At 35.9% G+C, this 27951-nt stretch overlaps 1 long non-coding RNA gene across 2 annotated transcripts in view; it reads right to left on the bottom strand.

The window, feature by feature from the left end:
- The window catches only part of LOC136038455 (uncharacterized), a 55906-nt gene that overhangs the window by 8710 nt on the left and 19245 nt on the right, over nucleotides 1–27951 (bottom strand). For both annotated transcript variants that reach the window (XR_010620211.1, XR_010620210.1), the window contains exon 2: nucleotides 18497–18668. This is a non-coding gene — a long non-coding RNA (uncharacterized LOC136038455). The remainder of the gene's footprint in view (nucleotides 1–18496; nucleotides 18669–27951) is intronic.

The raw sequence follows: 27951 nt of genomic DNA on the forward strand, positions 1-27951 counted from the left end.
AGCTGGGTGTTTATTTTCCAACATTCACTTGCGTAAAGGAGGATTGAGGGTACATTGCTATTGAAGAGTCGAAGCTTCAGTCGCATTGAATATTTATTACTTCTCCAAATAGGCTTCAATCTATTGAAGGCACCTGTAGCTTGTCCAATTCTACGTTTAATCTCGGTCGAGATCTCTCCATCACAATCAATCCAGCTACCCAGGTACTTGAACTCCTGGACTTGTTCTAGATCTTTGTTTTTGCAATGGAGAAAAAGTGGCGAGGTTGTGATGGCCATGCTCTTCGATTTGTCAATGTTTATCTTTAGCCCGACATTCTCTGCATTCTCGGTAATAGTGTCAAGCAGCTGCTGCAACCGTTCTTTAGACTCTTCGAGAAGAACAACGTCGTCCGCGAAGTCCAGATCAAACAGTTGTTTGTTGCTTACTTTTACCCCGTAGCCCGATGTGAATCTCAGGGCATAATCCATTATAATTATAAAGAGCATGGGGGAAAGTACACATCCTTGACGAACACCAGACATGATCTTGAAAAATCTGGTTGTACCGTTTTCGGTCTTTACGCAACATTCCGATTCTTCATAAAGCGCTATAATCATATCTACTATTTTCTCGGGAATTCCGTAGTATTTCAAGAGGTATTCAAGTTTTACTTTAGAACTTTTAATTTAATATACGAACGTTTTTATTAGTAAAAACATACATAACTTGCAAATTAACTCAAATAAAGAACATCCATGTCCGTATATTTTTATTATGTATATGAAGGGGTTCGCCCCCTCGTCAATACCTCGCTCTTTACACTAAATTTTGAATTTTGTTCCAATTCTTGAAAAATGACCCTTGAATCACAAAGGCCTCTTAATTAGAATAAATAGATCTTTTGAAATTACTAAAAGTACTTTAGCGTAAAAAAGCGATGTATTGAGGAGGAAATGAACCCCCTCATATACATAATAATATCTTTTCGTTTTAAGTTTTAATGTTGCTCCTTACTTTCAGTTGAAAAACTTATTTTTTATTTAATTTCTCATTGTTATTTTTTTAATAATGCTGGAAAATCCAGCGTCCCCTTCAAGGAAATTCTCTTCCCCTATGATAAATTTTTCCATAGAAACATCCTCCCATGTAACTCCCTCCCCTCGACCCCCCCACCACTGGAAAAAATCCCTCATGAAAACGTCAGTATACTTCCCAAAATCCAATACCATATGTAAACAATGGGCAAAGTTCATAACTTGCGGCCCTTTCTTCTAGGACTTCGGGTGATTAAGTCGTCCTCAAGTTATTAGATTTTTTGACTATGTTGAATAAAATTTCCGTCTCAAAATTTTGATCCGGTGACTTCTGGGAAAAATGAGCTTGGGAGGGGCCCTAGTTGCCTTCCAATTTTTTTTTTTGGTCACATAAAAAGGACACTAAAACTTTTAATGTCCGTTAGAATGAGCCATCTCAAGATATTTTAGGACAACTGTGACGATACGATCACCCCTGGTAAAAAAACAAATAAACTCGCATCCGTGATCTTTCTTCTGGAAAAAAATACAAAATTCAACGTTTTTGCAGATAGGAGCCTAAAACCTCTACAATAGGGTTCTCTGATACGCTGAATCAGATGGTGTGATTTTCGAAGGTGTTTCTGTTTCTTTTTGAAAATAAGACAAGTTTTCTCAGGTCCGTAACTTCTGATGGTTATGAATAAACTTGATGAAACTTATATATTTAAAATCAGCATAAAATTTAAATTCTTTTGATGTATATATCGGTATAAAAATTCCATTTTCTTAGAGTTTTGGATACTATTGAGCCGGGTTGCTGCTTACTATTGTTCATTACCACGAACTGTTGATTGGCTGTATGTTAACAATTAACAACATACATAAGTTATAGTTCTTGCCCCAGAAGATTGGGGATTTGCCGATCATCTAGGTGTATTTATTTGACTTTAAGGCTATTCTAAGCAAAATGACAATATCCCAAATTTGATCGTAAGCATTTGTGGGAAAAGGGTGTAAAAGAGGGAGGGCCAGTTACCCTTAGATTACTTATGTCTCTTAAAATGGCACCAAGAATTTCTTTTTCTGATCGAATGAGCCCTTCCCAAAGTTGAAACGACCAAACTCTCGCTAAAAATCTTATGTCTTAGCAATGGGCAGCTAGAATAACTCGTAGTCTTTGCCCCGAGGGCTGGGGGAGGGATATGAAACCCAGAATCAAGGTGACTTGACCTTAAGACTACCATGGCAAATATTTGGGAGTAAAAGGGAAAGGGAGGGAGGGATAATTATCCTCCGATCACTTTTTACTCTAAAAAAGAACTGGATCTTTCAATTTTAGATTGAATGAGATCCTTTCTAAGACATAATTACTGGACCTTTTAACGAAATGGATATCTCAAACTTTATATTGGATGTGGCTGATAAAATTATTAGGGATGAGGGTTAGATGCCCTTTGAATCATAAAAAGGGCACTAGAATTTTCAATTTCTCATCAGAAAGCTTCTTTCAAAGATTCTACAACAAATTCTTCTATACGAAGTGCTGATAAAACAAGAAAGAAAGATGCCCTCCTTGCTCATCACTTGACAGTGTGGTTCAAGTGACCGCGAAATTGTTCTTGAGTTTCAGTTATAGTTCTTAATGTAGTAGAATAATAAATCTATCTTTATTATATGAAGAGTATAGGCTTGAAAAAAGGATTGTCACACCCTGTTCACGCCGATAAGATATTATTAAAATTCTTTTATTGCCCTCCAAGGGTTAGGCCTTATTCCAAGAGGGTTGTACCCACTGCCTTCCAATATGCAACTAGTTGAACCAAGACCAAAATTTGGGAAAGTAGTGATTAGAAAAAAAAGATAATTAAGAGCATTTAGTTTTCAAAGTAAAGTTAGGGTAAGTAAAATTACTTGAATCCCCGCAAAGTGTGGGAAGCTCTTCTCCCTTTAGGTTTAATGAACATGTTCCATATCAATGATGAGCCCGTGCATTTTTGAAAAAAAATAATTAAGGAATTTGAATTATATTCTGCCATGTAATCAACAAAAAGTAACAGAGAATTAATGAGCCGGAAAAAAACTTTCGGTAATGAAGCAAAATTGTTCCAGTAATTCCAAATGGAAGAAAAAATGATAAAATTGGATTGGGAACGGGAATTAAAATGTCTAGTTAATATTTTGAGACTTTTACATGAATATTGAGCAACCAATCCCCGAACAAATCACCCCTAACCCTCCCCCGGTTATATATCCTCCTTGAAACTACACAAAATTTTGATATAGTTATTGGAGGAAATTTACTAAAGATAAAAAATTTCTGCCGAGAAAAACGATTCCTAATTCCTAGAGCAGGGCTTGTAATTATGAAAATTTTCAATTGTATTTAGACAAATTTCCAATTATCCCAAACTAGCAAATCATCTTTTGCCTTTGGAGGACCTGAAATTCAGAACAATATTTTTACACTGTCATCAATGGGGCTTCAAATAATCTAATCTTGGTTTTCAGACCTTTCTTCTTATTCTTCCAAACCTTTTTGAACTTCGAGGTAAAAAAATACCCTGCGCCTTTGCTATTCTACTGTTAAAATCTTTAATAATGATTCCTAAGTAAGTGGACCTATTCATTTGAAAGACAACGTCACCTTTCCAACTTCACTTATTAACAGCTCAAGTGACTTAGTCGACAATCTCCTTAACATTCCCCCAAATTCTAACCTCAAATTCTTAACCTTATTAGTAGTCTTTACAGAAGCACTAGTTGCGGTAGTAGTGGGAGTAGTACTGGTAGTAGAAGCAGCATTAGCAGCAGTAGTATCAGCATTAGTAGCGTACAAATATTGCCTGAATGGTTCATTAGTCATCCTCTTCCTTATTTCCTGTATCTCCCAACTAAATACCCTCAGTTATTCTTGAATTATTCCCTTTTGACAACCTGTACTCGCATAACGAATTTTATTAGTTTAACACCTTAACTAATAATGCTGCCAAGTAAGTAACGCAATCTATCTGATCTGCAACATCACCTCTTCATATTCACTTATTCCCACATGTAGTGACTCAGTTATCTCTTCCCCCAACATTTTCTTAAATGTTCTCCTCAATATCCTCAGTCTTAGTAGTAGTCACTGCAGAAGTAGTAGCTATAGCAGCAGTATCGTTTCAGAATTCAAAGTGAGAACATATAAAACCGGATATCTAATGAACATTATTAAATCATCTCCGACGAGTACACATCTCAGACAAAGGGTATTGTTTGCCCCAAGGCAGGGTTCTGCGTCAGTGAAATGTCAATTAGATTTTTACACTGTCCTGTTTTGAATTTGTTGAACGATCTATGAAAGTTGGAGTGAAATTCGACAAGATAGTGGAATCGTGTTGCGAATTTTTCAGTCACGATGATATTATTGTCCCCAAAAAGACATTGTATGAGGAGGTAGTACACGACGAGCGATGTATCAAGCATCTAAACGATGAATATAATGTCATGGATATTGGCACATTGCTGTACAAGTGTAGTAAGGCAAAGCAGCAGCTACTGAAGTTCCTTATTTATGAACCATGAGAATTCCCAGCGTCATCTGAATTAATTGAGGCTTGAATTACTTCTGCGGTTAACCAAATGTGACGAATGCAGGACAATTTTATGCGTTGTACATCTGATGTGGCTTCTCATCCCTGAGATGGGGTCCCTCAGGGATCCCTGAGATCCCTGAGATTTTTTATCTCATCCCTTCCCATTTTAATGAGAAGCCAGTGGCTGCACCCCCGTCCTATGCCGTAATAGTAAACAATCAACCGAAGTCCTTATCATCTCATAAAACACGTTAAAATGCAATCGAATCCGGGGTTGGCCTGGAGCAGTCCGGTGATACTGAGATCCACCAAGGAAAGTCTGAGCTTCGTGTCCTAGTTAACTGCTCAAATAAAGCTGAAGAAATTGCAAGTTCGTTGAAAAAAATCGACTCGGATATGTCAGTCAAGGTGAAGGCAAAAGAATTTGTGGGCCTTATTAAACTCGTTCCGGGGTATTCAAACCCTTGCTCAAAGATTTAGTAAAGAATTTTCAGAAAGCTGAATGCTGCGGGATAAGTTGAGGTTTTAAGCTATATTTTCCTGAATTACTCTACCAGGAACCCCGAAGCTTGGGTACGAAAGACTCCCAATCGAATTATATCGTGTTCTTCCGCGTAGATATTTTCAATGCCAATAAGCTGATGGTCACCTGGCAAAGAATTGTCCAAACTCTACGGTTTGCTCCCATTGTGTGGAGGAGGGGCATGATAGTCCGAAGGCTTCTCCCTGTCAAAAGAATATGAGATGTACCGTATGCAAATCAGATAGGCATCATTTTTACTCTGTCTATTGTCCAGAAAATAGAAAACAAAGCAATGGTTGTGGAACTTAAATGGTAAAGTTTAAGAGAAGCTACCACTGCTAGAAAAGATTTGAAGGAAATCGGATGTTTTGTGTCTACAAGAACATTTTTTATTTCAGGAGAAGCTTGGTCTTCTGAATATGTTGAATGGGTCGTTATTCAGTTCCCCAGCTAACCAACGAAAAGTGCGCGGCCGCCCTTCTGGAGGTATAGCTATTATCCGCAAACATCAGCCATAATTATGAAGAGTGCGGATTACTTTATTAGTATTCAGATGAGCGATCTCGTCGTGATTAAGATTTATTTGACTACAAATTCTGGAGATAAGTCTTCCGAAAGAAGGTTTCATACTGCAGTTCGACTTCTCGCTAAATGTGTCAAGCAGTCCCCTCGGAAGAAGTCTCGCTGTCTAATAATAGGGGACTTTAACTGTAATTTGGCGGATGAAAAGCGTTCTTACGCTCAACTCATCAAAAGTATGTTACCGGAATATTTTACCCTGTTGCGAAAAGACAAACTGTATTCGTACATTTCTACCAGTAATACTGTGACAAACTTGGATCACGTGCAATATTCCGCCAGCGCTAATTATGAAGTGACAGTTAGTTCGGAAGGTTTTTACAGCGACCACTTGCCCATTTCCGTAGCTGTTCCTATCCAGGGTCCCAATGTTCAACGTGATCATAAATAGTGAAACCGAAAATGTGGGAAAAACAGATCCCTCGCTGTTTCAGCGAGTTAGTGACGAGATTCTTGATAAAATAAGAGTACCATTTCACCTCCTCCAGGTAAATTCAAATAGTAGCGAGCCAGAGATCCGTCTTCAATTAATTATCTATTGTGACGAGATTATACATGCTGTGATATCTGGAGAGTCCATGGTCAAGAGTGTTAGAGTAAAAAGCGAAAAATTCGGTTGGTCTTCAAACCCTCTACTTCAAAAAGCGTGCTCTGACTCGAAATTCTGGCTGAGAATCTGGAACGAGTGTGGCAGGCCAAGATCCAGCGCTGTGAATTCGGTTCGTATATTTTCCAAGCGCAAATTCAACTGTGAACTAAGTCTGCACATGGCAGAGGTGAAAATTAATACTGCTAACAAAATCACTGAAAATACCAATTTGATATGGAAGCTACGTTCTAGTCCTTTTGGAGTTCCGAGATCTGGAATTATTCCTGTATCTGAGTGGGCTAGTCATTTTTCTGAGCAAGTAAAGTGCCCTAATAGTAACGCTCAAGTTGTCTTTGACAAAGAGATTGAAAGTATTATACAGACAAAGCTGAAAGCTGAAGTAAGAAAACTGAAGAAAAAATCATCATCTGGATACGATGGCCTTTACACCTGACATCTGGATTTGGGTAGTGTCTTGTTATTTGAGCATTTAGCTTTGTTATTTCAGATGATATTTTGTTCGGGGTTGTACCTGATAATCTTTGTATTGAGGTAATTATACCAATTTTAAAAAATGGTAAATCATGTTTTAGTTGTAATTCGTATTGTCCTATTACGGTGTCGAGCGTATGATCAAACATTTTTGAGCTATTGATTATTCATGATGTTCAAAGGATTTTTGTAAGATGTCCCTTTTCCAGTTTGGTTTTCAACGAGGGCTTGGGTGCTTCCAGGCACTGAGATCCCTTTGTGCGGTATTGATAGATTCTGTTTGGAAATGAGACATTTCGGTTGTTAGTGCGTATGATATTGCTAATGCATTGGGTTCATTGATTCATTCACAGGTGATATTGGACCTGATTAGGCGTGGGGTTAAAATTGATTTTGTCGGTTTGCTGTTTTATATGTATTGCCACCTAAAGGTAAGCCTGAAAATTGAGGTGTCAATCGTCCCAGTTGATATCCCTATGTATACAGGTATTAAACAGGTCTCAATTACGTCACCGATGGTGTATAATTGATAAATTAAACCAAAACTTACCAAGTTTGAAGTTTGGTTGTAATTCTACTTCAAAAAAGGACCACCAGCGTAGCTAAGAGTTCAACTGAGATTGACGTCCGCTCTTTCTTGGATTGACCAAAAATAATACCTGCATTTTAAAGTCCTTGTAGTATGCGATTTTTAAGTTCATGGTGAAGCACTGAGAGTTCAACGGGAAGGGAAGTCAGGAGGGCAGTTGAACTCTCAGCTACGCTGGTGCTCCTTTTTTAAAGTGGAATTACAGCCGAACTTCAAACATGGTAAGTTTTCGTTTAATTTATCAATTCTACTCCAAAGCTTAGCACCTTAGCTACGATTTCGAGTTCAACTGAGATTTTAAAGTCACCATGAACTATACCATCACTAACAATCAATAATAGCCAATTTGTAAAAAGAGGCTATTGTGTGAAAATTCAATTGTAGTAAGATGTTTAAAACACACAAAATAAACTGAATAAATTCCAAAGACAAATAGCTGTCGTCCACTTTCTATTGGTTTGTCGCAGAGCCTTGCTTTAAGGTGGGGATTGAAGTAGGACTAGTGCTAGGAGCACCACAAACAATGAGATTTTAACTGTAAGAAATAACAATTCTTATATCCATCTAGAAATAGATGACTCGGACTCAGCAATATGAAGCTGACAGTATGTATGAGAAAATGTGTCGTATTAATTTTGATATTGCGTCATTCTAATATATTGGACACAAGGACACAAGGAAAGGCCAAAAGTTTACCACTGATTTGTTGTTGTACGGTTTCGTTGTTTTTAACAGCACGTTAATTTGAAAAACAAAACTGAAACCGGGCCTAAATCTGAACCTTTTCATTAACTGATAAAATCAATAAAATTGCTAATTTGTGTGTTAGTATTTTTATTTGAAGATTATAAATATACTTAGCTGATAATCTAAAAAGATCGAATAAGCCTTTTACATCCCAAATACTAGAAAGCTTTAGAAGACAAGGCTGTCTATTAAAGGCACCTCTCACGAGCTTCTGTGATTTAATTACTACCAAATTGAAGACTTGGTAAAGTTGCCAATAAATCACTACTTGTAGCATTAATGTGCTATATCCAACACCAGAGTGAATAAGCTCCGTAAGGAAGGTCAAGGTCTCTAGCTTAAGCTACCTCTAAGGCTGGACCACATTTCTTCCACAAAAGTCGACCTTCTTTAATGTAGACCCTTTACTGGTGCCTTTTCGAATCCCGCCATTCATGCATGATAATATCGACTATGGAAGGAGAATATCCTTGGTAGTAAAGACCTTGCCGAAAATGACACAAACCACTAGGAGTACCGTTTTTGGCAATAGATGATGCAAGGTCAGTTTCTGTTACAAAGACAAAATAAAAATATCCTCTATTAGAAGTATGGGACTTTAACTAAAAGCCTAAATAGTAAGAGATATTAGACTTGTGTGGTCCAATTGGAAAGATCAAAATACCAGTTGCCTGATCTTTTTCTGCTTTCTGAAGGCTCTTCAGAAGCAAAATAAATGGGGGAGGGTGCATAGAAGAAATGTGTCTGAGGCTTCCAATTCAGTGCAATTACATTTACGAAAAACATTTTGGATCTGGTTCCCAAGAAATAAATGGTTCAATCTGAAAATTTAATTAGTTACAAACAAGTCAATGTCTATCGACTGGGATACAAAAGAGTTAATAATTTTAGATATTCAATTACCAGCTTTTTCATTATCAAATTTTCGTGATTCTTCATAAGTGATATTAGCCACTCCAGACATATGTTTTGCAGTTAACCACCCTTTACCCTGCAAAACCAGCTGCCAAACCTTATTTGCAAAATAATTATAAACTCAAATTTTGATCCTCTCTTTTTATTTATATAAGCTATTGCGGTTTTTTTGTCTGAACAAAGCCAGGCATGCATGCCTTTGCTATCCTGAATAAAGCTTTTTAATCCCAGATAAACAGCTTTTGTTTCTAAAACATTGATGTCAAATCTTTTTTTTTCTGAGGACAATTTAGGCCTACCTGTGGCCGTTTCATGGAATATTCATCCACAAATGTCCAGGCTAGCTCTGATGCATTACCCACAGCCTAGTGTTGTGCATTATCACACATACATTTTTGCTAACTGATCTAGGTTAAATTGCTTTAGAAGAATGATCGGAAATATCCAACTGCTATTGCAGTTCCAAGCTTACATCGGATGTTAAAGTTAGCTCGGCCGCAAAATTGCCCTGCGCATGTATTAGTGCTTGAGTGCTGAACGACTCCGCTTTCCGGTTAAAGACACAAATGTCTGCGATAGTTTGGACGGGGAGCCCCGTTCTGCCAGTAGCGATAACGGTATCCCCCCTCTTCTTGCAAATTTTGGTCTTCCAAATGATTCTTTCAAATCCACCACGGTTTTGGCTTTGGATGGTGTTTTGGGAACGTCCTTGCAAAAAAAAGAAACTCTGTCACTTTGAAACCAGGAGCACATAAAGCTGATGCTACCATGGGATCTGGGCTCATTTCGAATATTCATCGAATGAGGCCTTTTTAGACGGAGACCATAATCGGTGATGCCAAGCATGTGAACCTTATTTGTTAGGTTTTTGAGAACCCTTTCTTTGATATCGTGATTTTCAAGCTAAAGAATCGTATTTGCTGCATCTAAAACCCAAGACGTTGAGGGAGCAATAGGCCACTGCACTTGAAGTGCCCGTGATGAGAAAGTAGTCCAAATTTTTACGATTAACCTTGGGAATAACAATTTTATCGATATTCACAGGCCTAGTATGGCACTCGATTAAATACTTCAGCTTCCCTATTTCGAGAGGCCCCAGAGACAGCTCTGTGGCCTCTTCTTTTTTTTATCTTGAGACCTTCTTTGGCACCAGGGCCTTTTTAATTGTATCGTAATTTGACGTGCTTTATTTAAATCTTTTGCCTTTGTGCTTCTCCGGAGAAGCTTTCCATTGTCTGTCATTTCTTCGGTCATGGATTTCTTTTGGGGCATGCAGAGCCAGTTCTGGTGGTTCTAGAACCTATTATTGGGCTCCGAGAGCTAGATATTGCGTTCCTAGAACTAATTTCAGGGCTCTGAGAGCCATTTCAAGCACGACATTTAAACTTGGGGCTGCGAGAGGAATGATTTGTTCTTCGATCATTATCCACTGTTGGTAAGCTTGAAACCAGAACACCTTGAGCTTAGGCCGATTCTTGAATCGTAGTCGATTCTGGACTAAGAAGCTTTGAAACGACATCCCATACTTTTAGAATTTTTTGTTCCGGCAGGAAAATACGCATTGATTGCTAATCTAACATAAAACTAAAAATTCTGTTCGTTGACTTGAAGTAAGAACTACCTTTTCCAGTTGAGTGACAAACCCTCATTTCTGACAATGAATTCACTGTTTCATGAATATTGTTTTGACATCCTGAAAATAACCTTCCCAGAAAAGATTAATGATCCAAGTGAACAACAGACAAATACCCTTTATCAAAGTAGGGAGAAAACTGGTTTTGTGTGTTTTCGCCTGACAAATAATTTGGCATTAAAACCTAGCAATAATCTTCTTCAAATGAAGCCACTTCCAAACATCAAGATCAACAAGACTTGAATAATAAAAATTTACAAGGTCAACAGAGGTCAGGTTATATTTTTTGTCATTTAAAGAATTGCTGGCAAAAAGTTTCCATTTTAAAATGGCATTATTTTAACACTTTTATTTAACTCTTTAAGATTCAGAATAAACCGATAGCCCTTTTTCATTGGACCGTAAAAACGGGAGAAATACTAAGTATTTGCTTTATTCTGAACTCGGAACTTCAACAATAGCACCTTTATGCAATAAAATATCAAATTTATTCCTTATAGCGTGTAATTCTCCAAAAGTGAAACTTTTATTCTTGGTTTTCAAAACTTTCAATGGTGTTTTCTCAAATTCAACCTTATAACCTAAACGTACAATATTCAAAATATTCAAATCACTGGTTATTGACTACCTTTTTGAGAAAGCCTACTCATTCTCCTCATTTTAAAGTTATCAGCCGTATGTTATAATTGGCTAGTGAAATTTACAATAAAATCCTAAAAATTATTGGCAGGGTATGCTAAAAATTGCATACCAGCTATTTATGATCCTATTTCTAGAAAACTATTTCAGGGACCTGGTCCCAAACTCTGAATTTTGGGCCTTTTTTAAGGATCCTGGCCGTGTCTGAATGAGCGCGATATTGCCTTCTGCGCTACTCACGATCATAATCGTCCTCCATGAAATTGTCCAACAAGTCAATCTCAATCTTATCATAACACAGTAGAAGCAACTTAAATATTTATACTATGCATCACGAATACGCATTTGTTTGAGTGTTTATACCTTCAAAAACACTCACAGGGAATTTAAAAAAACATTATATTAATCAAACACATATTAATCAAACATTAAATATTAGTCGCGTCAATATTATTAAAATGACGGGTAAAATATGGAACAAAAGATTTGCGGTATCTCTCAGTACTATAGGCTGAGTAATTCAGTAACTGTGGACAATTCTTTTTTATTTGTCGGAGTCGAGTAACTGGTCCTTCAGTTGGGGGCTCTCAAGGTTGGGTAGTAGATGACAATGAGCTGGGGAATTCAAACAATTCAGTCCAAATCTATATGTTAAGCCATGTCTACGACTACCAAGTGAGTCCAAATTGAGTTGTTTCAGTGCATCCTCGTAAGTTGAGTAGTTTTCTCCAAGTATAACTTTCACAGCTCTTTTTGTATCGCCTCAAGTCTATCTGTTTGATCTTTTGTCAATCTCGGATGCCAAGCAGGTCATGCATACTCAAGAGAAGGTCTAACATAGCTGCAGTATACAGACTTTAAAACCTCAGTTGGCGTACCATATCTTTTTAGGTTGGAAAATGAATGTAAAAGCGAGGCGCCTTTTTTAGTCAGATAGTCAACGTGCGAATTCCATCTTAAACAATCGTCCAAAAGAATCCTTAGTTCACAATGCTGTATTAACTAAGAATAATCCTGAGCATAGAATTATTAAGTATTTTAACAGTTTTCTTTGTTGGCAGTATGGAATTATGAGAAGGGTGGTCGTTACCCTTTAGGAAGGAAAACGTCATATAAGAGCTCTTAGTTTCACTGACCGTCAGTTTTACCTTTCCTAATTCAGCTTTTAGATCATGATAAATTTTGATCAAATCAGACTGTTCAGTAGCCGGAGGGCTTAGTCGCAGTGATAAAACAGTTAAACCATCAGCAAATTTAAAACGCTCACGAATTGTTGTTAAAATACGGTAAAAAACAATAAGAATAGAAAGTGGGCCTAATTTAGTCCCTTGTGGGGAACCAAAAAAAAAAATTACAAATTCAGATGGCTCATGATCAGGAATTTGGACACACTGAGATCTTTCAAAAAGAAAACTAGCGAGCATTCGTACAACAAATGGACGGGCACCCATAGCCTTTGCTTCTTCCACAATTACATTATGATCAAGACTATCAGAAGCCTTAACTGCGTCTGCAAATGATGCATCAACATAGGCCCCATTATTTTCTAAGTGCTGAAGGATAATATCCAACAATGCAACCAAATAATGAACAGTACTATGCCCGGATCTAAATCCAAATTGTTGGGGGATCAATATTGTCATTTATATCCTCAAATAAACAATCAAAAATAAAACTTTCATATACTTTTGAGAGAGCTGGAGTTTTCGAAATCGGCCTCAGCTCGGTTATATCTTTAGGTGCCTTGCATTTGGGGATAGGCGTTACATACACCTGTTTAAAAATACATGGGAAAACACCATCAATAAAACACTGGTGAAAAATTGCCGTTAAAGGATTAGATAAAAGATCAGCATACTCAATAATCAATTTAATTGGTATCTCACTAGGATATCTAGATTTACGAGAATCAAGTGCCTTCAACTTTTTCGCAACTGACCAAATCTCTAGTATAGGGATATTTTAAACTGAATCATTCGGTGGTAATTATCTTAGTTGCGGATGAATTTTACAAATTGATGCAAAAAAGTCATTAATTTCACTAGGTAACAGGGGTTTACCATTGACATCTCTCACTTCAACTCTGGTTACTTTTTTGCAGATAATGTTCTGAACTAAGTCATGGAACCTCCTTGGGTTGGATTTATATATTTTTGCTTATTATTTTAGACCCATGCTGCTTACGTGAACATCTTATTTTATATACAATTAAATTTCTTACTCTTTTGAAATCTTTTACGGGTCCAGTTAAATGCAATTCGTTTCTCACTTTTATCAGATTCCAAATCTATGGTTTATCATTAGATTTCACACATATTTTTTTTTTTGTGGGAAAATTTCACAGTATTTTTCGGACAGTTCCTTACAGAATAAACTTGCCATTTTGTCACCGTCAGACAATGAGAGTATATCACGCCAGTCACGATCTGTGAGCCATTTCTTGTAGAGATTTACTAGTTCAGGTGTGAAAGGCCTGTACACCACACTATTTATTTGTCTATTTGGGATAAAATGATTGGGTGTCCAAGCAACACACAAGTAATCACTCAACCTAATGGGGGTAATGTCGCTGGAGTATTATAATATTCAGGACAGTTGCTAAAAATGAGATCCAACATACGGTTTCCTCATTGTGGGCACATTGACAACCTGCTTAAGTGATAGTGAATTACTTAGCCATTTGGCATCTAAGTCATTAAAGTCACCACACAATATGATACCAGCATTAGGATACAAGGATCGTACATTGTCAGTGCAATTCTGTAAGTAATTCACAAGGTCTTTACGATAGGGGCCATGGGGCGGATAGTAAAGAACACATATCACCAGTGATACCACTTCCTTGGGAAGCTTCTTAGGCCTGCACCACAACTATAATACTTCAAAACCATGCTTATTTTGTATATTACTGAAAGTGAGAACTCGATTTCTTATAGACGATCGACAAATAATACCATCATCACCACCACGTGTTACTGTAATATCATTGGGTGTCATTCTAAGCCCAATCCTTCAAATCCTTCAATCCTTCAGCATATCTTTCAAATGCCACAACATCTTCAGTCGTGGACCATGATTCACAGATACAAGCAATATCAACCAGTTCATTCTTCAAGCAAAGTTCAGCCTTTTCTAATTTGTTCATAAGTGACTGGACATTTGATAATAGTATTTTCGGAAATATGTAGGGATGAAAGAAGGGCTTTACACTGCGGTCTCGAATCTCCTTGCCAGCACATTGAATCGGTTCCAAGTTGGGATACTCGGAAGACATGGTTTGAGGGGTGGGTGAATCTTTATTTCTTTGAAATTCCAAACTGGTTGGTTGTTTGTACTGGATATATTGTCGGAAGGCTGGCAGATGTTGGTTCTTGCCAGTTTTTCCAAGGTTTCACGAGGAGTGGTTGGTGTGAGGGGGGAGGGATCTGCATTGGCTGATTTAAGACAGGTGGTTTGAGCTTCAAGCTCATAAGTGGGACTGTAAATTGTTGTCTTTGGCAACCATGTTTTAACAGAGGTGGAATTTTTCGCTCCCCATTTTTTGAACTTCACAATTCAGTATTGAAACGTGAGAGCGGACCAAGTGAGAGCAGACGTCTGTCTCAGTTGAACTCGAAAGCGTAGCTAAGGTGCTCCGCTTTGGAGTAAAATACTGATTTACTGTCTAACATACTGATTTTGTGTCATGTAAAAGTGACTAAGACGTCAGTATTATGTTATGCAGATGACTTGCTAAATTTGAATTGGTCAGTATCTAGTCTAGAGGAGAGCTTTAATGTGATTTCGAGTGAATTTAGAAAAAATCGGTTTTAATCTTAACACTGGAAAATCCCAAGTTCTTCTGTTTAATTTCCCGTCTGAGCTGGCTTCAACTTCAGTGAATCTTGGTGGAGCATCCGTTGCCCCATCCCAAGGGCTTATTTACCTAGGTCTCCTTATTGGAGATTCAATATCTTCAACAAGAAAGATATTGGTGGCTAGAACTGAAAAAAAAAATCCAGGCTGCTTATGCTTTTTTAGTGCTGTCGCAAACAAATACGACAAAAAAGCTCTTCGCGAAAACGTATAATGCTGTTGTTCTTCCCCAAGTTTTGTATTTAGCTCCGTTCACAGTCATTCTGAATGAAAGTGATAAGCAGGAAATTAGAAAGCTATTTTTTCGTTATGCAAAGTTTCTTCTGAGTGTTCCGATATGGTCATTTAACACAATTCTGGAACAAAATTACCGAGTTCTCGACCCGATCGTACAGCTGGAAAACTCATATGTAAAATTGTCGTCAAAAGAGGTTTGTCACCCTTGGAGTGGTTTACTATTTTGAAAAGTCTAGTTTATTGGATTTTTTTATTTTGTATATATTTTGTTCCTATTTTTGAATGTGTCTTTCTCTTTTTTTTTATACTCCATCGCCATGCCTTTGAGTTTTTGATGGATTATAAAATACATTCGTTCATTCATTCAATAGTAGTAGTTGTAGTAATAGCAATAGTAGTAGCATAGGCAGCGTGCAAATATGAACTTTTTGGTCAATTGATCGTCCCCTTCAAATTGTAGGTTTTACCGTTCACCCACGAGTTCAGAGGAATCGTTGGTTATTTGTCAATAATATGACACGGTATTCCAGCTTTCGACTAAAAGCGGTTAAGTCTATTAGGCATAGGTTTCACTTGTTCACCTGGGAATCCCTGGAATTTCAGTTCCAGATTTCGCAAAATAAGTACAGTGGACACTGTCCGTCACGCATCAATCAAAAACCAATCTATTTGTTTCAGCCCTTAGTTCTATGACTATCATTCAGTTCTATGACTATCAAATCATTTTTGAACAATTCTTATAACGGCTATGCCAGATTTGCATCTCACTCACCCGGACTATCTGTCTTGGCTTTCTCTACAATTGGCCAAGTCTTGATGCCCACAACTACTTGATTTTAATTCAAAACTTTATTTAGTACTTGATTTTAATTTATTTTCTTTAAGTCCTAAATTAATAAGCCTAGTCATTCTTGAGTTACACCCGGTTGAAACATGTATTCACATAGAGCATTTGATTTGATTTCAATACCCTCTTCAACATTCTTTGAAGGTTTCGCTTGAATACCATTGGTCTTTTTGGACACTAAGGATTAAAAATGCCCTCTTTCCCAATAACAAATACTATACGCAGACAAAAGGTGAATTGTATGATTTACAGCCCTGACCCCAAAGGATGCAGGGAGTTAACATCCCCAGTGAAATAATGACTTGATCTTTCAATTGTGTTCAAGAAAATGGCTTTGTCAAGATCTTTATTGGATCTGTTTGGGAAATTAACGGGGTTGGGAGAAAGGCAGATTAGAGGCAGATTAAGCCAAAAACGAAACAAAGAATAGAAAACAGGATTTTAACATTATTTGGGCCTATTAAGCTTAAAAGGGTGGTTCATCTGTGAGTTAAAGAAACTATAGTAGAAATTATCCGTTATTAGTCAACCCAAAAAACTTGGTCCTCCGTATTGTAATTCCAGTGGGCTCTCACTGTATGTATAGTTCATATAGTATAAACAATATCAGTTGCCCGATTGCAGGCAATTCCTGCCTATGAACATGGTCAGTTGTAAATCTTTGAATCATTTTTTTTTCTGGAACAGGGTAGGCTACTCTATGCCTACCTACTTTAGTTCTACCCTAGCCATGTATGATTGACCACTGATCGACATTTTCATTCACTTTCACCAAGTTGATTTTGATTCAAATCGGTGGCACCCCTCTACGACGGGGCTGATCTTCGTTTCATAATCTTTCAGCCTGGAAGTGCAATTTGGGGGGGGGGATACGAGGAAGGCTTATTAATCTCTGATCACTTTTGAAAATTAAGATGGACAAGGGAACTTCTAATTTCTAATCGAATAAGCTCCTACATAAGTTTCTACCACAACTTCCTCTATGGAAAATATCATGGTGAGAAAAATTTATGCGTACACTACGATAAACCCCCTATTTTGCGTCAAATGGGAGATTTCCTACCCAAGACATAAGACTTGACGGGTAGAAGATTATTTTAACAATATTAAGTCCAGAACCTCTACATGTGGACAAAGAGGGCCTTGAATCCTCCGTCCGTTTGAAAAAGCCAGGAATTATAAATCTGTTGTTATACAATGTGTGTTGTTATACAATTTTTTAGTCTTATATTCTGATAGGATTTGAAAAACCTTTGGTTTATGACCCAAATTTAAATCAAGGTAAAATTTTTCTGTTCTTACAGAAGATTTACAATAATTTTCCTATCAAAACTCTAGATTTCTCTTTAAAAAAGTGGAGAGTCACTAGCTATTTAGTTATTTAATCCTATCTAAGAAAAATTCCGAAATTGCAGCAGTCAAAAATAAAAACAGATTACTATCTGGATCTATCTGGACTATCTGGAAAACACACAGACATTGCAGGAATAAGGCTTTTGATCCATGTGCATTGCCCGTGTAACTAACAGTTGACCTGAGATATGTAAGAGAAATTACTTTACAGTAAAGCAGTTAGTCATAGATATAGCTTGTAGCTGATACTCAGGATAATCGTTTACAATTGCAGATACCTTATTTACTTCATTAGAAATGGTTAATTACTTCAACAGTAAATTGACATAAATTTATAAAGTATTTGCTTAATCTGATTTGATATAATGTAAAACCTTGCTATGAATATCAATGGACTATAGTAGTTCAGTCGTCTCTAAAACGTACCTTGCTTACAGCAAAAGCGTCTGGATTCAATTTTTGTCAGTGGCACTTTTTTAACGTAGATTTCTGTTCCATAAGTTAACAGACACTTACTGTAAGTGTTTGTTACTCTGACAAACTAATACAATTACCAACACACATAACTACCTTAATGCTTAGTTATGTTAGTTTTCAGAGCTACTGAGTCTTTTCTCATAAAACATCTTTCTCGGCAGTTGCTACAGCCTTGAATCTAGGTTAAGTTCGGTTACTTTCTTCATATTCTTGGTATTCTAGTTCTATTTATGTGTTTAATCAAAACCAGAATTTCGATTATGAAAACGGTACCAAGCGGCCAGTTGACTAATTTTTGTAAGTTTTTTGAAAATCGTGTTTAAAGGTGGAATTCCAAAACATATTATTCATTAGAATTTAGATTGGTAATTTTTTTTCTATCCATTATCCATCAATTACTGAAAAGATAAGAAATAGTCATGTTAACAAAACGATAACAGATACTTACAGTGGTAATGTCGGTTGTTACAGTAATAGTTGGTTTACTCAGGAAAAATCTTCCCTCTGCACCGGGTGGGGCCTTGATGCTAGGTTCGATTAGGTCATTCTCTTCGTAGTCCTTTTATTCACTCGCAGAATACGGAGCATGCGATGGAATATTGTCAAAGAGTTCAACTGGCCTAAAAAATTGTCTTTGAAAGGAAAATTCAAAAACTTTAAATTCACTTACAAAATCTGGAGCAGCGTGTTTTGATGTTTAAAATATTTATTGCTGAGAAGATAAAAATATATGTTAACAGCAAGCTACGTAAAATATATAGACAATAAAACAACCAAAGATGGTTAATTTCGAAAAACCATAAAAGTGCGTAGGAAAAAAAGAATGGCATAAGACGGTTTTGGATTGTTTTCTGAAGAGTCCAAGTAACATCAGCCAACATTAACAATCAGTCAGGAATTGTTTTTCTGCACAGTTTCTTGTTGTATTAGTGCAAAAGAATAAAAGTATCTAAAAACCTGGCCGTCTGTTCTTAATTTTAGTGCTGAAGATGACCAGAAAGGGAATACGAAGAGGATGATAGATTCTCTGTGTATACACGGTGTTTGTTGAATCACTACATATTAAAACCATTGAAGAGAAAAAAAAGAAAATAGTGTTATATGCACCCAAAGACAAATCTTTGTTGACCAGAGCCACCCTCCTCCTTTTTCAAGCAAAAGCAGTCAAAAGACTTAGATATTTGCCTTTCTATAAAGCATCAACGATTTATTAATAAACTATCAAATACTTTTCAAAACTAAAGTGAGGAGTGATATTAACCTTTAAAACACCTCCTCAAACCCCCACTGTTGTGACATAGTTCCACCTTCTCTCCCAATAGTTTAAAGTGATACTTCAAACCCTAAAGACATTGAACTGGAAAAAGAAGTATCTTCAAGCCGTATTGAAGCTTAATTATGAATAGCACGGGATTATACTCGTATATGCTTATTTTGTGTATTAATATCACTTCTATCTGCGTCTAAAGAAAATAACTTCTATTTAGTCACTTTTAGATAGTCTTTCAAATCACTCACGGATCTGAAAAAGATAAAAAAACAATCCCTGTTAAAGTATAAGGCACAGTTGAAACTTAAAGCGAATCAAAATTGCTGCTTCATGTTGCATGAAGCATAAATATGCAGCATATTTTTGAAAAACTGCTTCAATTAGACCGTCACGTCACGTATTTTTTTTTTTTACAGTTTTTAAATTCTAAAAATAAGTAGTTCACTAATAAAACAAAACTAGAATTGAAATAAAAAATCATCAAATTAAAGATAGGTTTGGTATTCTAGGTTGGTTGGTATAGGTTTGGAAAAAAATGTCATCCGACATTTTCACTTCTATAATAGCATCTAAATGCGTTTTTGGGCACCATATGGCACTATCTGATGGCACTATAACAACAAATTTGCAAAACCCAACTAGTTACTGAAATGGTTTTTCAAATGAGCCCTTAAAAAGCTTTCTATGATGTTTTTCTGCCACACTTACGGTGAGTATAAAAAAAAACGAAAAAAAGAACACACCAGTACTACTCATACAAAAAGATATTATCTTTTATTTTGAGGACTACAATCCTCTTCAGTAGGATTTTTTACAAAAGTAATTTTAGTAGTCTATCTTTCAAAAGGATTCCGCACCATTTTTCAGGAGGGCTTCAAGTTCTTTTTTCAAAACCCTAATAAATTCGTCTTTAAAAACCATTTCAAACAGTTCGTGGTAACGAACTGTAGTAAGGAGCGACTCGGCTCAATAGTCACCAAAACTCTAAAAAATAGAATTTTGATATCAATAACTACATCAAAAGAATCGCATTTTAATACTGATTTTAAATATATAAGTTTAATCAAGTTTAGTTTTACCCAATAAAAGTTACGACCCCGATAAAATTTGCCTTATTTTAGAAAATAGGGGAAAACAACCCCTAAAAGTCATAGAATTTTAACGAAAATCACACCATCAGATTCAGCGTATCAGAGAACCGTATTGTAGAAGTTTCAAGCTCCTATCTACAAAAATGTGGAATTTCGTATTTTTTTGCCAGAAGGCAGATCACGGATGCGTGTTTATTTGTTTGTTTGTTTGTTTGTTTTTTTCCCCAGGGGTGATCGTATCGACCCAGTGGTCCTAGAATCTTGTGAGAGGACTCATTCTAACGGAAATGAAAAGTTCTAGTGCCCTTTTTAAGTGAGCAAAAAAATTGGAGGGTACCTAGGCCCCCTCCCTCGCTAATTATTTTCCTAAAGTCACCGGATCAAAATTCTGAGATAGCCATTTTATTCCGCGTAGTCAAAAAAACCTTATAACTACGTTTTTGGGGACGATTTAATCCCCCACAGTCCCCGCGGGAGGGGCCTCAAGTTACAAACTTTGACCAGTGCTTACATATAGCAATGGTTATTTGGAAGTGTACAGACGTTTTCAGGGGGATTTTTAGGTCGGGGGGGGGGGGATTTGAGAAGAGAGATATATGTTGGGGGAACTTTCTTTGGAAGAATTTGGCATGGGGGAAGAAAGTTTTCATGAAGGGAGCCCCGGATTATTTTCCAGCATTATTTAAAAAAAACAATGAAAAAATAATTATGAAAAAGTTTTTCAACTGAAAGTAAGGAGAAGCATTAAAACTTAAAAGGAACAGAAATTATTACACATATGATGGGCTCACCTCCTCCTAATACCTCGCTCCTTACGCTAAAGTATTTTTAGTAATTTCAACTATTTATTCTACGGCTTTTGTGATTCAGGGGTCATTCTCAAGAAATTTGGACAAAATTTAATATTTAGTGTAAAGAGCAAGGTACTGACGAGGGGGTGAACTCCTTCATATACGTAATAAAAACATGAGAATACAGAAGTTCGTTACGTAAACTAATTTGTAAGTTACGTATATCTTTTACTAATAAAAACATTTGTAAAAAAATTAAAAGTATTAGTTGCCTTTCTAAGTAACCAAAAAATCGGAGGTCAACTAGGCCTCCCCCCCCGCTCCTTTTTTCTCAAAATCATTCGATCATAGCTATGAGAAAGCCATTTAGCAAAAAAAAAAAATATGCAAATTTCGTTTTAATTATTCATCTGCCGAGAGCCAAAATCAAAACATGCATTGATTCAAAAACATTCAGAAATTAAATAAAAAACAATTTTTTTAACGAAAAGTAAGGAGCGACATTAAAATTTAAAACGAAAAGAAATTTCTTTGTATATGACAGGGGGAGCTTCCTCATCAACTGTTCATCAACATCATTACTGTTTTAAAAAGTAGAGTTAAGAGAAAGAGTCAAACTTTAGCGAAAAGAGCGGGGCGTTGATGAGGAAGCATCCCCTTTCGCATACGAAGTAATCTCTGTTCGTTTTAAGTTTTAATGTTGCTCCTTACTTTCCGTTAAAAAATCTTGTTTTTTTTATTTAATTACTTTTAAGATTAATATAGATTACAGTCATCGTTCCCTTCCTAATATTAAGTAACAACTAATTTTCAGTAAGCACTTTTTCAATTTTGAAAATATTTTCAACTTTTGGTTGCTATGGGGCACTATTAGCTTCTCTCTGTGAAAAATTGAGCGAACTTGGCAAGGCAGTGTAGTCTAAGAAAATATTTGTTCCACTCTTAATTTCAGCCTCAGTTACGACCATAATATTATCTGAGCTAACAACACAATAATCCCCGCAATGCGGGCTACAAATCGTGTATACAAACAGTAATAAATAGATGGCCTTTATCCTTGATTGGTAGCTTGAGAAATGGCTAGGATCAATACAATTTCTTTAGAACTCAGACAACTAAGGTGATCGTATTCATTAAAAAAATAGTGGTGAATTAATTAAGATAAATTTGATACAATATTTAATTTGCAAATGAAAGAAATCGGTTGCAAAAGTGTTCCCGTCCCTTTTTTGTAAGTTAAGCAATTTTTTCAGACTCGTAGTTTTTATTGAGTAACTTTAAATATATCAGATCTCGCTTCTTTAAGATGAAAGGCAACACTAAGGGGCCTATAGTAAAGGCCATAAGGCTTCCTTGTATTTTTTTTTAAGAAGAACTTCATATGAAAAGGATGGTCGTATAACATTCGGAGGGGGTTCTTTCGATTGGAAATCGGAAGTTCTGATGCTCTTTTTAAAGTCACAATTAACAGAGGGCAACTAGCTCCCCACCACTGCCCTCTTTTCCCTTAATGCATCCAATCAAAATTTTGAGATAGCAATTTTGCTTCAAATAGTCAAAAAATCATATAACCATGCTTATAGGGTTCATGGGATCCTCCAGAGCCCAGAAAAAAAGGGTTTTAGGCTATGCCCCGAGGAGTCCTAAGCTTCTTATGAAAAGGATGGCCGTACAAACTTCGGATGAGACTTATTTGATTGGAAACGGAAATTTATAGTTCCCTTTTAAGAATAAAAATTCATCAGAGGGCAAACTGCACCCCACTGCCCTTTTCCCTCGAATGTATCCGTCTTCTGATATTAAGTTTAATAAGGACTTAAATTTTCCTGGAAAAACTTCTTTTCGGAAAATATTTTTTAATTAATTTCTTTTCGTTTTTGGTTCCCAGGTATTTACTTAACTATAGCCTATGTTTTAGAAAATAGATATTCATATTATTTTTATCATTCCAGAAAAGTACCTTTAGGAAATTTTTTTTTGAAAAAAACGTTTTTGGGAAAGTTTGTTTTTTTAATTAATTTCTGTTCCTTTTTGATTTCCACAGTTTTGCTAAATATAACGAATATAATCTCCAGTTTTTCTTGTCTCTAGCGTATAAATTAAAATATTCAACTAAATGCCAACAAAAATATGCCATCTAAATGCCGGAAAAACTATTCCTTATCCGCTAGAATTTTGGGCAGACTGCTTCTACACTTACCCTGAATTACGCAGTGGCTGGAAAAAAAGAAAATATTTGTTTAAACGGCCGCCTTTTTAAATAAAAACAGGCTGTTTCCGTTTTTCTGTAAAAGAAAAAGGAAAAAAAGAAACAGAGTTCCGTTTTTTCTCCGTTTCTCTTTTCATTTTTAATTATTGTTTTTTTTTCTTGTTTTTTTTACTGTTTGTTCAAAAAAGGAAACGTTGCCAACCCCAAATGTGCATGCTGTTTGTCAAAAAGGCGCATCCGCAATATCTCTAGGATGGCTGAGGGCAGCAAGCTGAAATTTTCAAGGTATGTTGAACTGTGTTTGAACCTTAAGGGAACACTTAAGGGGGGTTTTAAACTAAGTAAAAAGACACTCAATGCATCTCTGGTATCAACAGAGAATATATGCAATATCTTTTTAGCAGCAAAGGGTGAGAATATTCCATTATGAAATACTCTGTATATCTAGATTGTCAGAAAGGCGTGTTGAAAATTACCCAGGAGACAGCTGATGGCGTTTAGCTGAAAATTTCAGGGAATATTAAGGGGTATTGAAATAAATAAAAAGTCACTAATTAGAACTTTCAAATTTGAATTCAAGATTTTAATTTTTACGCTAGAGACATAAAAAAGTGGAGTAATATTCATTATATTTACCAAATCCAAAGCTTTGGCAATCAAAAAGGAGCAGAATTAAAAAAAAAAACTTTCCGAAAAATGTTTTTTTAAAGTAAACAAATGTAATTTTTTCATAAAGGTGCTTCTCTGAGAATAATGTAAGTAATGTGAATATCTGAATTTCTAAAATACAGGCTGTAGTTAAGTAAATATCTGGTAACGGAAAACGAAAAGAAATTAAATAAAAAATATTTCCCGAAAAGAAGTTTTTCACGAAATTTGAAGTCCTTATTAAACTTCAGATCAGCAGAAATGAATTCAAATAACAAATCAAACTCAGAACGACCAAAAATTACTATTACAGAATAAATTAGACACGAAACGAACGAAAATTAAATAAATAACCATCGCAAACAAATATACCGGTACTAACATTATTGAATAAATAAATCTTAAAACGAGTTAAACTTGAATCCAATTTGCAAATCAAGCTTAAAAAAAAACAACTAAAATTACTACAAAAAAGAGTTCAGCATAAGAGTTCGTCTTCCCTAAAGTGTATCTTGAGCAGTTTCGGAATGAACTAATGAAATTAAACTTAATAGTTGCTATTTTAATCGCTAAAAGCCCCTCAGCTCTACATTTTCATGGAAATTTTAGCTTTGTTTGGTATGTTGTACCAATTGCAATATAAAATATTTGTAATCTAACTCGTTTACAAACTGTATGAGTTCTTGAAAAGAACTAAGAAAATGAAACTGAAAATTCGATATATAGTTAAATTAATTTATAAAGGTTTAGCAGTTCAGTGTTTATTTCACTGTAATTTTATTAATATTTTCAATGTTGTATGTGCAAAATAAAGTAGTTTTAAGAAAATAATTTTTAGTAAAGCGCAAATGACACAATAGGCTTCATACCTTTTCAATTAGAGAAGGGAGCAGTAGTGAAACTCTTGTTTGCAGTAATTTTTGTTTGTGTTAAGCTTGATTTGCATATCCAATTCAATTTTTATTTGTTTTAAAATTTATTTAGTTATTCATAATAATAACAGTAGTATATTCGTTTACTATGATTTGTTAATTTAATTTCTCTTCGTGTTTCCGTTTCATTTATTCTCTAATAATAATTTGTGGTCGTTTTAAGTTTGAATTATTATAGAAGTTGATTTCGGCTGATCTTACGTTTATTTTTACCTATACTTTTCTTTTAAAAACCTCTTTTTGAAATTTTTTAAGTAGTTTCTGTTCATTTTTGATTACCAGATATTTAATTAACTAAGGTTTATTTAATGTGAGATTTGAAGTTACAAAGGAAATATTGTTCTGTAGTAAAAAGGCAGCTAAGCGGGACACTTTTTCTAGATTAGCCAAAAATAAAAAGTTATTCTAGATTGCCAAAGTAGTTTTCGAAGTAAAAGATTTTAGCGCTGCCTAAAATATTTTGTTTCTTTTAATACATATTTACATGTAACTATCTAAAATATTGGCGGTATATTTGCCTTTGGGTAATGCTAACTATGTGCTTTTGAAAGATTTTTTTGCCATTTACGACAAGTATCTACTAATATACCCGCATATATCTCTTACACAGCTTGGAGTAAAAAGTGGAGCAAGGTCAGTAGATACTAAGTCAGATCCTAATTAGTCCAGATCCTAAGTCAAAGTGTTGTTCAAGTTCTTATCTGAACTCTTTCCCTAATTCCCATGCCCTATAGTTTTCTATTTCATTTCATGTCTCTGTAGTCACTCCCATTATTCTTTCTGTACTCATTTAACCTCTGACCTGATTTTGAGGAGGATAAATTAACCATAAAGTTGAGACGAATTACAAATTTTAATACGAAACCCCTTTCATGTCGAAAATTCTTAATTCGAAAATTCGAACAAACAAAAGACACTCTGTGTATGAGTGTATCTTAAGAATTTATGCGCCTAATAAATTGGAATATTAGGTGTTGAAGGGGATGTTGAAAAAAAAAACAAAGGTGATATGTGCATATTCCTGCTATTGCCACTAAAACTACTGCTACTACACAAGCTAAGGGTATTGAGGTGAAGCTTTCAAGAAATATTTAGGCTGGTGTTGAAATAGATCAAAAGGTTGACAAAGCAATATCACAATAATGGCCTCCTCAACGCCTTACTCTTTACGCTAAAGATTAACTCTTTCTACTTTTTAATCTACTTTTCTACTTTTTTTAAAACAACAAAAAACTTCAGCGTAAAGAGCGGGGCTTTGAGGAGGGGACAGTCCCTTTCATATGGAGAATAATTTTTGTTTTTTTTAAGTTTGAATGTCAGTTCTTACTTTCAGTTTAAAAAAAAACTTGTTTTTTTTATGTCAATATAAAACGAAGAAAAATTAACTTTAAATAACATCTTCTGTAAAATGTGTTTTTCAGGGAAAAGTGAACATTTCTATTAAACCAAAAATGATCAAAAATAGAATCACATGATCTAGCAAGCGTAAAACTACCACAAATCAGCAATAATCAATAAACAAAACCAAAACGAACAGAAATTACAGTAAGTAATCGGTTCAACTCAAAACGAGCAGAAACATCAATAGGGCTCACAATCCCTATGCCTTTTCAAGTCCAGAACATAATTTGCATTTTGCTGAATTGTAATTGTTTTCATTTTTATAGCTTTAATAAACCAAAGTTATATGATTTTAAAGAATGAATATGACCATATGCATATTGAACCGACAATAAAAATTATTTTGAGTTTTTCCAGTAAAGCGCAAATTATGTTCTGGCCTTTCTAATTTTTCTGTGATTTTCTAAATGTTATTCTCTAAAATGTTACGTTCTCAGTCTTAGCCTTAATAGTAGCCTACTATTATCACAGTGGTTGCGGTGTTAACTGGAAATGTAGTTGAATGTTAGTGTTGCATTTTAAGTAATAGTAAGAGTATTAGCAGCAGTAGTAGACGGAGTTTAACATCGCCTGTAATTAAACAGCCAGTCCCAAGCCTGGAAAAAGGAGGAGGGTTCGGCGGTAGATTAGGAGCCTTCCTCTGGAAAAAGGATTTGCCATAGAGCCATCTAGTTTTGAGAGCCAACATGAAACTGAACATGCAACCTGCTGACGACTATGGACCGCCCCTGGACGCAATGACGACGAATTCGGACCGCCCTCAGATACGATTTTTGAAATTGAATTGTCCAATGAAACTTGGCTTTTGGAACGTGAGGACCATGGCCCAACTTTCAAAAACAGAACAAGTTGTTAAAGAGATGGACAGATATGGCCTCGTCATCCTTGCTCTGTTGGAAGTCCGTTTAAAAGGTGCAGACAGTCTAATCCTAGTAAAGGGATTCACAATCCTGCACAGTGGCACCGAAAAAAAGAGAGAAGCAGGTGTTGCCATAATGCTGTCCACATCTGCGTCCAGAGCTCTAATTAAACGGACACCCATAAATGAGAGGATCATCGAGGCACGGTTCAGAGGTTGACAAGCCAAACCAACAGTAGTTGCATGTTACACACCAACTAACGACGCGGATGATAGAACAAAAGAAGGTTTCTACAACACCCTACAAGCTGTCGCCAAAGATATCCCCAGCCATGATCTCGTTTGCTGTGATGGTGGCTTTAATGCTAAGGTGGGGAGCGACAAGTGCTACTGTCCTGAAGTTCTTGGCAGTCAAGGGCTTGGCAAATTCAACGAGAATGGATCACTGTTAGTTGACTTTGCTCTAACAAATGACTTCATCATTGGTGGAGCTCTTTTTCAACATAAAAACATCCACAAATACTCATGGAACTCACCGGATGGTCGAGCCCATAATCAGATTGACCATATCCTGATAAACAAAAAGTGGAAGTTGGAACTCCAGGATGTTAGGGCCCACATAGGAGCTAATGTCACCTCAGACTATGTCTTGATGATTACAAAACTGTCCCTCAAGCTGAAATCCACAGAAAAGTCAGAATC

Source organism: Artemia franciscana, chromosome 18 (genome assembly GCF_032884065.1).
Source record: "Artemia franciscana chromosome 18, ASM3288406v1, whole genome shotgun sequence".
Classification (NCBI taxonomy): domain Eukaryota; kingdom Metazoa; phylum Arthropoda; class Branchiopoda; order Anostraca; family Artemiidae; genus Artemia; species Artemia franciscana.